The 10491-nt window shown below is 47.3% G+C and overlaps 2 non-coding genes across 2 annotated transcripts in view; both read right to left on the bottom strand.

Annotated features, from left to right (window-relative positions):
* Window positions 1–118, bottom strand: part of LOC149548682 (5.8S ribosomal RNA) — a 154-nt gene extending 36 nt beyond the window's left edge. The window contains exon 1 of the ribosomal RNA XR_016355013.1: window positions 1–118. This exon is cut by the window's left edge and continues 36 nt beyond it. This is a non-coding gene — a ribosomal RNA (5.8S ribosomal RNA).
* Window positions 119–824: 706 nt separating this feature from the next.
* On the bottom strand, window positions 825–2635 carry LOC149548681 (18S ribosomal RNA). Its single transcript, XR_016354740.1, has one exon. It is a non-coding gene; the product is annotated as an 18S ribosomal RNA (ribosomal RNA).
* Between the last annotated feature and the right edge of the window lie 7856 nt (window positions 2636–10491).

Here is a 10491-nt window from a genome sequence, read left to right as displayed (position 1 = left end):
GGGTGCAACTTGCATTCAAAGACTTGATGATTCATGGGATTCTCCAATTCACACTAAGTATCACATTTCGCTACATTCTTCATCATGGTGAGAGCCGAGATATCCGTTGCCGAGAGTCATGATTTTGTTTTGTTTTTGTCTTTCGGCGACCCAAGCGCGCAAGGTGTTGGCTCACGCTTCGTTCTTTGGATTTCTAAGGTGTGCGATGCACCTGTGTGTTGGGTGTTGACACATCCCAAACCCCGAGCACCCAACGGGTGCGACAAGGAATGTTGTGGTGTGTCCTTGCCCCATCACCTCTCAAAGGTGGGAGACGACGCATGGGAGAGCCGTGTCAGCAGATGGGGCCCCTGCCTCGCAAATCATGCGAGTACACCCATCCTAAACACAGAATGCTCCAAGCGATGAGTCAACACACCTGGGCAAGGCAATGGGGGGTTGTGGCAGTCCTGACTTGCCACTGTCAAAATGATGGATCCCTGGCACAGCGCCACGCACGCGATTGGACCATGAAATCTCAATGAGGGATGAGGCCTAAACCCCCTCTAAACTGCAACTGAGTAGAGACCTCTCACTCTGACATGGACATCGTTCGAAGGCACCGATCCTAATCCAGATTACATCCGAGTCTCTTCTTTGCCCCGTGGGGAATCCATGCTTTCGATCACAGGCATTCGATGTGACCCTCAACCTCAATGGTGCTGGACCTGTAGCTTGGTCATCCAGCACATTACTGTAGGGCCAAGTGTCCGCACATCATCGAGATTTTGGGGGCGAGGAGGAGGCCAGCTCCATCCCCTACACGATTTAGGGTCTCAAACCGACAATAATCCTACCGCAGGTTCACCTACGGTAACCTTGTTACGACTTCTCCTTCCTCTAAATGATAAGGTTCAGTGAACTTCATGCGATGTTGTCGACAGGAACTGCCGTCGTTGCCACGATCCGAACACTTCACTAGATCATTCAATCGGTAGGAGCGATGGGCGGTGTGTACAAAGGGCAGGGACATAGTCAACGCGAGCTGATGACTTGCGCTTACTAGGAATTCCTCGTTGAAGATCAATAATTGCAATGGTCTATCCCCATCACGATGCAATTTGGCAAGATTTCCCAAACCTTTCGGGCCAGGGAGAGAAACTTGTTGGTTGCATCAGTGTAGCGCATGTGCGGCCCAGAACATCTAAGGACATCACAGATCTATTATTGCCTCAAACTTCCATGGCCTAGGAGGCCATAGTCCCTCTAAGAAGCTACCCGTTAAGGGGAACCTCCGCATAGCTAGTTAGCAGGCTGAGGTCTCGTTCGTTAACAGAATTAACTAGAAAAATCACTCCACCAACTAAGAATGGCCATGCACCACCACCCATAGAATCAAGAAAGAGCTCTCAATCTGTTAATCCTTACTATGTCTAGACCTGATAAGTTTCCCTGTGTTGAGTCAAATTAAGCTACAGGCTCCACTCCTAGTGGTGCCCTTCTGTCAATTCCTTTAAGTTTCAGCCTTGCAACCATACTCCCCCCGGAACCCAAACACTCTGATTTCATAGAAGGTGCTAGCGGAGTCCTTAGAGCAACATCTGCCGATCCCTGGTCGGCATTGTTTATGGTTGAGACTAGGACGGTATCTGATTGTCTTCGAGCCGCCAACTTTCATTCTTGATTAATGAAAACATCCTTGGCAAATGCTTTCGCAGTGGTTCATCTTCCATAAATCCAAGAATTTCACCTCTGACAATGAAATATGAATGCCCCCGACAGTCCCTATTAATCATTACTCTAGTCCCGAAGGCCAATGGAACAAGACCAGACTCCTATTGCGTTATTCCATGCTAATGTATTCAGAGCATAGGCTTGCTTTGAGCACTCTAATTTTTTCAAAGTAACGGTGCCAGAACCATGACCCAGCCAATTAAGGCTAGGAACACACCGCCGACAGAAGGGACATGAGGGCTAGTGCACACCCAGAAGGTGGACTGACTGTGATGACCCAAGGTCCAACTACGAGCTTTTTAACTGCAACAACTTAAATATATGCTATTGGAGCTGGAATTACTGCGGCTACTAGCACCAGACTTGCCTTCCAATGGATCCTCATTAAGGGATTTAGATTGTACTCATTCCAATTACCAGACTAAATGAGCCTAGTATTGTTATTTATTGTCACTACCTCCCCATGTCAGGATTGGGTAATTTGCACGCCTGCTGCCTTCCTTGGATGTGGTAGCTATTACTTAGGCTCCCTCTCCGGAATGAAACCCTAATTCTCTGTCACCCATCACCACCATGGTAGGCCTCTATCCTACCATCGAAAGTTAATAGGGCAGAAATTTGAATGAAGCATCACCAGCACAAAGGCCATGTGATTCGTCAAGTTATCATGAATCACCAGAATAGCGGGCGAGCCCGTGCCGACATTTTATCTAATAAATGCATCCCTTTCGAGAGTCAAGATTTGGTACACGTATTAGCTCTAGAATTACTACAATTATTCGAGTAGCAAAGTACCATCAAAGAAACTATAACTGATTTAATGAGCCATCCATAGTTTCACAGTCTGAAATAGTTCATACTTAGACATGCATGGCTTAATCTTTGAGACAAGCATATGACTACTGGCAGGATTGACCAGGTAGCTTCTAACAACGAGGAGACCCCCAAGACCTACTACAGCCAAGGGATGCCCGCCATGATGGGAAACCAAAATTTGCATTCGCTCCGTCATGCATCCAAACATAATCCGTTGCACAAGCAACAAGAATGATGTTCATAGCACATGCAGGACTCGCAACGCTCAAAGATTTCACACAAGAGGAAAGTGTCCCATCGTCGACCGGAGAGGGCCAAACAGGGAGCTTCGGTTCACAGGAACCTAGGAAGAACATCCCATATGGAACCCTTTACCCTCGAACTCGCTGTCACCACTACTCAAAAAGAAGCCTCGAGTTTGTACGAGATGGCACCGTGCACATAGCCACCTCAATTGTAAGGCCACTCAGAGACATCCATTTCCCAGGCATATGCCTCCTATATGCCTGTTGAGGTGTACCCATACAGAAAAAATCCTTCTTGATCGCAACAAACATTTTCCCATGATGAAGAGCTGGTTGTCGAACTGCCAATGGAGACCACCGTGCTGAAGGGTGAACAGTTGTGTGAGTCGAAAACATGGCTGGTTATGTGAATGGCGAGGGCATCATTGTGCACGCGACCACCTCAATTATAAGGCCGCTCAAGGGCATCGTGTATAACACCCCCTCCGCACATTTATAGGTGATGAGAGCCCACCCGCATACACAGACATGTCTAACCTCTGGCAAATATCTCCTTTCCTAGCACAGCCTCACTAACCATTCCCCATGACACGTGATCTACCAGCACAGGTACAAAAAAGTTCCTGCGGGTGAACACTCTCACAGTAGCATTGTCGAACAAGCTTCAATCTCATGCACATGCACATACCGAAGAACTGCACCGCAAGGGAACCACCCACGAGCACCCACATCTCAGCAAAAATCATTCGTGTGATTTCTTCCCCTAGACAGACATGTTGGGCCTGCACTTGTCGGAGCATCGCAAAGACGAGCGCTCTGGTTCGCAGGAGCCTGAGAAGAACATCTTGTATGAAACCCATTCCCCCAAAATGCTCAAATCACAAATGCTCATAGAAGAGTCATAATGCAAAGATGTACACCACACACGCGACCAAGTAAGGACACTCAGAGACATCCATTTCCCAGGCATATGCCCCCTACACGCTTTTTGGTGCACCCCATACAAATGGCCATAATTTGACAAGCCCTCCAAGAATTTCACATCTAAAGAGAGATGAAATGCCTTGGGCTTTTTGTCCACACAATGCAAACACCGAACGCTCTCTTTAGGGGGGAGCTGAAGAAGAGTATCTCCTGCAGAACCCATAAGCCGCAGCCGTTCGGATTGCACAGGGCAGGATAGGGCATGGAGAGTTTTCGCATCCAAACAAAAATTATCAGTAATACTCTACACTTCTACTAGCCCAGACCACAAAGGCTGTCACGATAGTGCCATGCACTTCTGTAGGATGAGACAGTGAAGAGGCGAGCACGCACCGAGAATGCACTAGCAAATAAATTATGCGGCAACCAAACCTTTCGCCGGCCCCCCTCTCAATCCCAAGGCTCTACCAATTGGAAAAAACTTAGGTTGGAGAGTGGACCCTTCATGAAATTAGGGACATCAAGAAATGCACCTGTGCAACCATCTCTTTCCTTCTTGCTATCCAGGCAGGATAAAAATGCAATGATAGAACGTGGCAATGAGACAGAGCCCTTGGCTAAAAGATACAACTCCATACACACTCAGCAACAAGCGCATCTTAGAATCGAACACCAAATGTGCAGTGTGTTGCAAGCCATGCAGACACCTACATATAGGGTATATCAAACAAAACAAAGTGACAAGTACTTCCCACCAGCTCCGCCACTGCAATATTACCGAATGGGATATATACTCACCACCACAGATTAATGACCATCATTACCATCTCGGAATAGATACAAGCACATCAAGCTTCATCCGATCAACTGGATGAATTTCACCTTGAAGGGGCCCAATCCAAAAGTTCCGGAGGTCATCTCCTGGAACTCTCAAGAACAAGGCCCATCTTACATGCAAACTCTACTACTGTGCAAACATAGGTTGCAATTAAAGAGAAATTGCAAGGCCGTCACAATGGCCCGAGGCCAATGCTCTGACTAAGTCAATTTTCTCTTGCAATCACCATGCCGCCGTTCACAGAGAGATCTCCCCATTCACTTGTGACGCGATGCACAATCCAAGTGCTAGACGCGAGCTTTCCCTTGAAAGGCCACTTTCCAAGGCATCCCCCAATGACACATTGGAACAACAACCGCTGTCGAACCATTCCCAATGTTGTGTTGATCGAGTTGGCACAGAGGCGACCTTGGGGAGCTCCCGCATAGCAATCGGGATGTGCTTTCATACCCATCTCTCACAAAGACCAATGTTAGCTGTGAATAAATTTGGAATCCAAGGGCTCGCATCCATCGATATCGTCGGCACTGGGTCTATATACAAAGGCCACGGAGAGGTTCCGAGAAGAGAAGCCCCCCCTGCTCGCTCGCACAAACATCCCAAATTCTAGACACAAGCTCTTGCCCTTAGCATTGCTCTCCAGATCACTGCAATGACACACATTGGAATGAAAACCACTGTCGAACAACTCCCAAAATTGTGGCAATGGAGTGAGAAAGACGAGCAACTTTGGGGAGGAGGTGCATAGCAAACGGGCTGCTCCTTCATTCCACTCTTATATACAGATCCGATGTCACTGATTACATTTGGAATCTAAGGCTGCATTTGTCCTTGCCGACATGAGCAATGGCTCTTCTAATTGAATGGCCACGGGGAGCTTCCAATAACAAAGGCTCCTTTGTCACTCGTGATGCGTAGCCCAACTACTAGACAATGGCTCGCCCTTTAGATCGCTACCCAGGCAACCACAACAACGGCACCATTAGAACGACAATCGCTGCTGAACCATTCTAAAAATTTTGTGCCAAAGAAGTTATTGCAAAGAGAACGACTCTGGGGAGAGAGCACTCGCATAGCAAAATCGGGATGGATTCACGGACCTTCCAATAGAGAAATGATGCTGGTGCCAATATTCGAAATCCGAATAATGTGTCTTTCTCAAACACCAGCACCGATTCTATTGGGGAGGGTCACCAAGAGCTTTTGTTATCAAAGCCTCCCACCCACCTCATGGCTAGAGATAAGGGCTCGCCATTAGATCAACTTCGAAATCGCAGAACAGATGCGGTGTAGAATGGCAACCGCTGCCAAGTCTCTTCCGTAATTGCGTCAGTCGAGTGATCGAAGAAGGTGATCTAAGAGAGGGTCCAAGCATAGGCATTCATTGGGGGATTCACGCCGATGGCATAAATTTATGCAATACCCGAGCAACACCGGATGGAGGTGCTAGACGAGGGCTCCCATTTTAGATCGAGTTTTAAAATCACCAAGAAGACGCGGTGAGGGCTGGCAAACGCTGCCAAACCTTTTTCTAAAATTGTGCTAGCTGAGTGACAAGAAAATATGATCTAAAGGAGAGTCTAGGAATAGCACCCTCGAGGGTGGGCTTCATGCCCCTCTAATTGATTCAACGTCAGCGTCCACCATTTCAAAATATGACATATGCATCTGCCCTGACAGCGGCATTGAATCAATGAGGGGGGCATGAGAGAGGCTCGCGGCAACCACCTCTCTCATTGTTGCCTTGATAGGCATGCAAAAAATTTTGGTAGAGCCCCAAAGCACCCACCTCATGGCTATAGACAAGGGCTCACCATCAGATCAACTTTGAAATCGTAGAACAGAAATGATGTAGAATGGCAACCGCTACCAAGCCTCTTCCGTAATTGCGTCGGTCGAGTGTTCGAAGAAGGTGATCTAAGAGAGGGTCCAAGTGTAGGAATTTATTGGGGGATTCACACTGATGGCATAAATTTATGCAACACCCGAGCAACATCAGACGGAGGTGCTACACGAGGGCTCCCATTTTAGATCAAGTTTTAAAATCACCAAGTAGTAGATGCGATGAGGGCTGGCAACTGCTGCCAAACCTTTTTCCGAATTTGCACCACCTTAGTGACAAGAAAACATGATCTAAAGCAGAGTGCAGGAATAGCACCCTCGAGGGTGGGCTTCATGCTAGAGTGCCAAAGCACCCACCTCATGGCTAGAGACAAGGGCTCACCATTAGATCAACTTCAAAGTGTAGGCATTTGTTGGGGGATTTGCATTGATGGAAAAAATTTATGCAATACCTGAGCAACACCGAACGGAGGTACTAGACGAGGGCTCCCATTTTAGATTGAGTTATAAAATCACCAAGTAGATGCGATGAGGGCTGGCAACCATTGGCAAACCTTTTTCTGAAATTGCGCCAGCTGAGTGATAAGAAAACATGATCTAAAGGAGAGTTCAGGTATAGCACCTATGAGGGTGGGCTTCATGCCCCTCTAATTGATTCGATGTCAGCATCCACCATTTCAAAATCTGACATATCCATCTGCCCTGACAGCGGCATTGAATCAATGAGGGGGGCACGGGAGAGGCTCGCAGCAACCACCTCTCCCATAGTAGCTGTGATAGGCACGCAAAAAATTTTGCTAGAGTGCGAAACACCCACCTTATGGCTAGAGACAAGGGCTCGCCATTAGATCAACTTTGAAATCGTAGAACAGACGCGGTGTAGATTGGCAACTGCTGCCAAGTCTCTTCCATAGTTGCGTCGGTCGAGTGATCAAAGAAGGCGATCTAAGAGAGGGTCCAAGCGTAGGCATTCGTTGGGGGATTTGCGCTGATGGCATAAATTTATGCAATACCCGAGCAACACCGGACGGAGGTGCTAGACGAGGGCTCCCATTTTAGATCGAGGTTTAAAATCACCAAGTAAACGCGGTGAGGGCTGGCAACCGCTGCCAAACCTTTTTCTGAAATTGTGCCAGTTGAGTAACAAGAAAACATGATCTAAAGGAGAGTCCAAGAACAGCATCCTCGAGGGTGGGCTTCTTGCCCCTCTAATTGATTCAACGTTGGTGTCCACCATTTCAAAAACTGACATATCCATCCACCCTGATAGCGGCATTGAATTAATGAGGGGGGCATGGGAGAGGCTCACGGCAACCACCTCTCCCATTGTAGCCGCAATAGGCATGCAAAAAAATTTTCTAGAGTGCCAAGCACCCACCTCATGGCTAGAGACGAGGGCTCGCCATTAGATCAACTTCAAAATCACAGAATAGACGTGGTGTAGAATGGCAACCACTGCCAAGTCTCTTTCGTAGTTGCGTCAGTCGAGTGATCGAAGAAGGTGATCTAAGAGAGGGTCCAAGCGTAGGCATTCGTTGGGGGATTTGCACTGATGGAATAAATTTATGCAATACCTGAGCAACACTAGATGGAGGTGCTAGATGAGGGCTCCCGTTTTAGATCAAGTTTTAAAATCACCAAGTAGATGCGGTGAGGGCTAGCAACCGCTGCCAAACCTTTTTCCGAAATTGCGCCAGCTGAGTGACAAGAAAACATGATCTAAAGGAGAGTCGAGGAATAACACATCGAGGGTGGGCTTCATGCCCCTCTAATTGATTCAACGTCGGCGTCCACTATTTCAAAATCTGACATATCCATCCGCCATGACACCAGCATTGAATCAATGAGAGGGGCACAGGAGAGGCTCGTGGCAACCACCTCTCCTATATAAGCTATTACTGCGAGGCTCACTCTGTATTAGAATTTAGCAAACACACCAAAAATTGCCTTAAAAATCCAAATCCTTGAATATTTTGACCAAACAGCCATTCACGACCCAATTTTTTATGAGGTCGGTAGAGGAGCAAAAGATTGTCATCGATTAGGAGATGTGAGTTCATGGACCCAAGGGACTGAAATGATCATCATGCTCTTCCGATCAACTGGATGAATTTCACCTTGAAGGGGTCCAATCCTAAAGTTCCGGAGGTCATCTCCTGGAACTCTCAAGAACAAGGCCCATCTTTACATGTAAACTCTGCTACTGCACAAACATAGGTTGCAATTAAAGAGAAATTGCAAGGCCGTCACAATGGCCCCAGGCCAATGGCTTTGACTAAGTCAATTTTCTCTTGCAATCACCATGCTGCCATTCATAGAGAGATCTCCCCATTCACTTGTGACATGATGCATAATCCAAGTGCTAGACACGAGCTCGCCCTTGAAAGAAAGACCACTTTCTAAGACATCCCCCGATGACACATTGGAATGACAACTGCTGTCGAACCATTCCCAATGTTGTGCTGATCAAGTTGGCACAAAGGTGACCTTAGGGAGCTCCCGCATAGCAATCAGGATGTGCTTTCATGCCCATCTCTCACAAAAACCAATGTTAGCTATGAACAAATTTGGAATCCAAGGGCTCACATCCATCGATATCGTCGCCACTGGGTCTATATACAAAGGCCACAGAGAGGTTCTGATAAGAGAAGCTGCCCTGCTCACTCGCACAAAAATCCCAAATTCTAGACAAAAGCTCCAGCCCTTAGCATCGCTCTCCAGATCATCGCAATGACACATTGGAATGACAACCACTCTCGAACAACTCCCAAAATTGTGGCAATGGAGTGAGAAAGAAGAGCAACTTTGGGGAGCCGCGCATAGCAAACAGGCTGCTGCTGCTTCATTCTGCTCTTATATAGATTCGACGTCATTGATTTCATTTGGAATCTGAGGCTGCATTCATCCTTGCTCACACAAGTAATGGCTCTTCTAATCAAATGGCCAAGGGGAGCTTCTGATAACAGAGGCTCCCTTGTCACTCATGGTGCGCAGCCCAACTGCTGGACGATGGCTTGCCCTTTAGATCGCTGCCCAGGCAACCACCACAACAGCACCATTGGAATGACAACCACTGCCAAACTATTCTGGAAATTTTGTGCCAAAGAAGTTTTTATGTAGAGAATGACTCTGGGGAGAGAGCCCTCACATAGCAAAATCGGGATGGCTTCATGGCCCTCCCAATAGAAACAATGCTGGTGCCAATATTCCAAATCCAAATAGCGTGTCTTTCGTGAACACCGGCACTGATTCTATTGTAGAGGGTCGTCAAGAGCTTTTGTTATCAAAGCTCCCATTTTAGCCGCGATAGGCACACAAAAAATTGCTAGAGCCCCAAGCACCCACCTCATGGCTAGACAAGGGCTCGCCATTAGATCAACTTCGAAATCGCTAAACAAACGCACTATGGAATGGCAACCACTACCAAGCCTCTTCTGTAATTGCGTCGATCGAGTGATCGAAAAAAGTGATCTAAGAGAGAGTCCAAGGCTAGGGATTCATTGGGGGATTCACGCTGATAGAAAAAATTTATGCAATACTCGAGCAACACCGAACAGAGGTGCTAGACGAGGGCTCCCATTTTAGATCAGGTTTTAAAATCACTAAGTAGACGCGGTGAGGGCTGGCAACCATTGCCAAACCTTTTTCTAAAATTGCACTAGCTAAGTGACAAGAAAACATGATCTAAAATAGAGTCCAGGAATAGCACCCTCGAGGGTGGGCTTCATGCCCCTCTAATTGATTCAACCTCGGTGTCCACCATTTCAAAATCTAACATATCCATCCACCCTGACAGCAACGTTGAATCAATGAGGATCGCACGGGAGAGGCTCGTGCAAACCACCTCTCCCATTGTAGCTGTGATAGGCACGCAAAAAAATTTTCTAGAGCGCCAAGCACCCACGTCATGGCTATAGACAAGGGCTTGCCATTAGATCAACTTTAAAATTGCAGAACAGACGCGGTGTAGAATGGCAACTGCTGCCAAGTCTCTTTCGTAGTTGTGCCGGTTGAGTGATCGAAGAAGGTGATCTAAGAGAGGGTCCAAGTGTAGGCATTCATAGGGGGATTCGCGCCGATGGCATAAATTTATGCAATGCCTGAGCAACATTG

This window comes from Cupressus sempervirens, chromosome 7 (genome assembly GCF_028749045.1).
Source record: "Cupressus sempervirens isolate cs-2001-9-10 chromosome 7, ASM2874904v1, whole genome shotgun sequence".
Taxonomy (NCBI): domain Eukaryota; kingdom Viridiplantae; phylum Streptophyta; class Pinopsida; order Cupressales; family Cupressaceae; genus Cupressus; species Cupressus sempervirens.
Note: the sequence above shows the minus strand (reverse complement) of the source record. Positions and strands in the feature narration are given on the sequence as shown.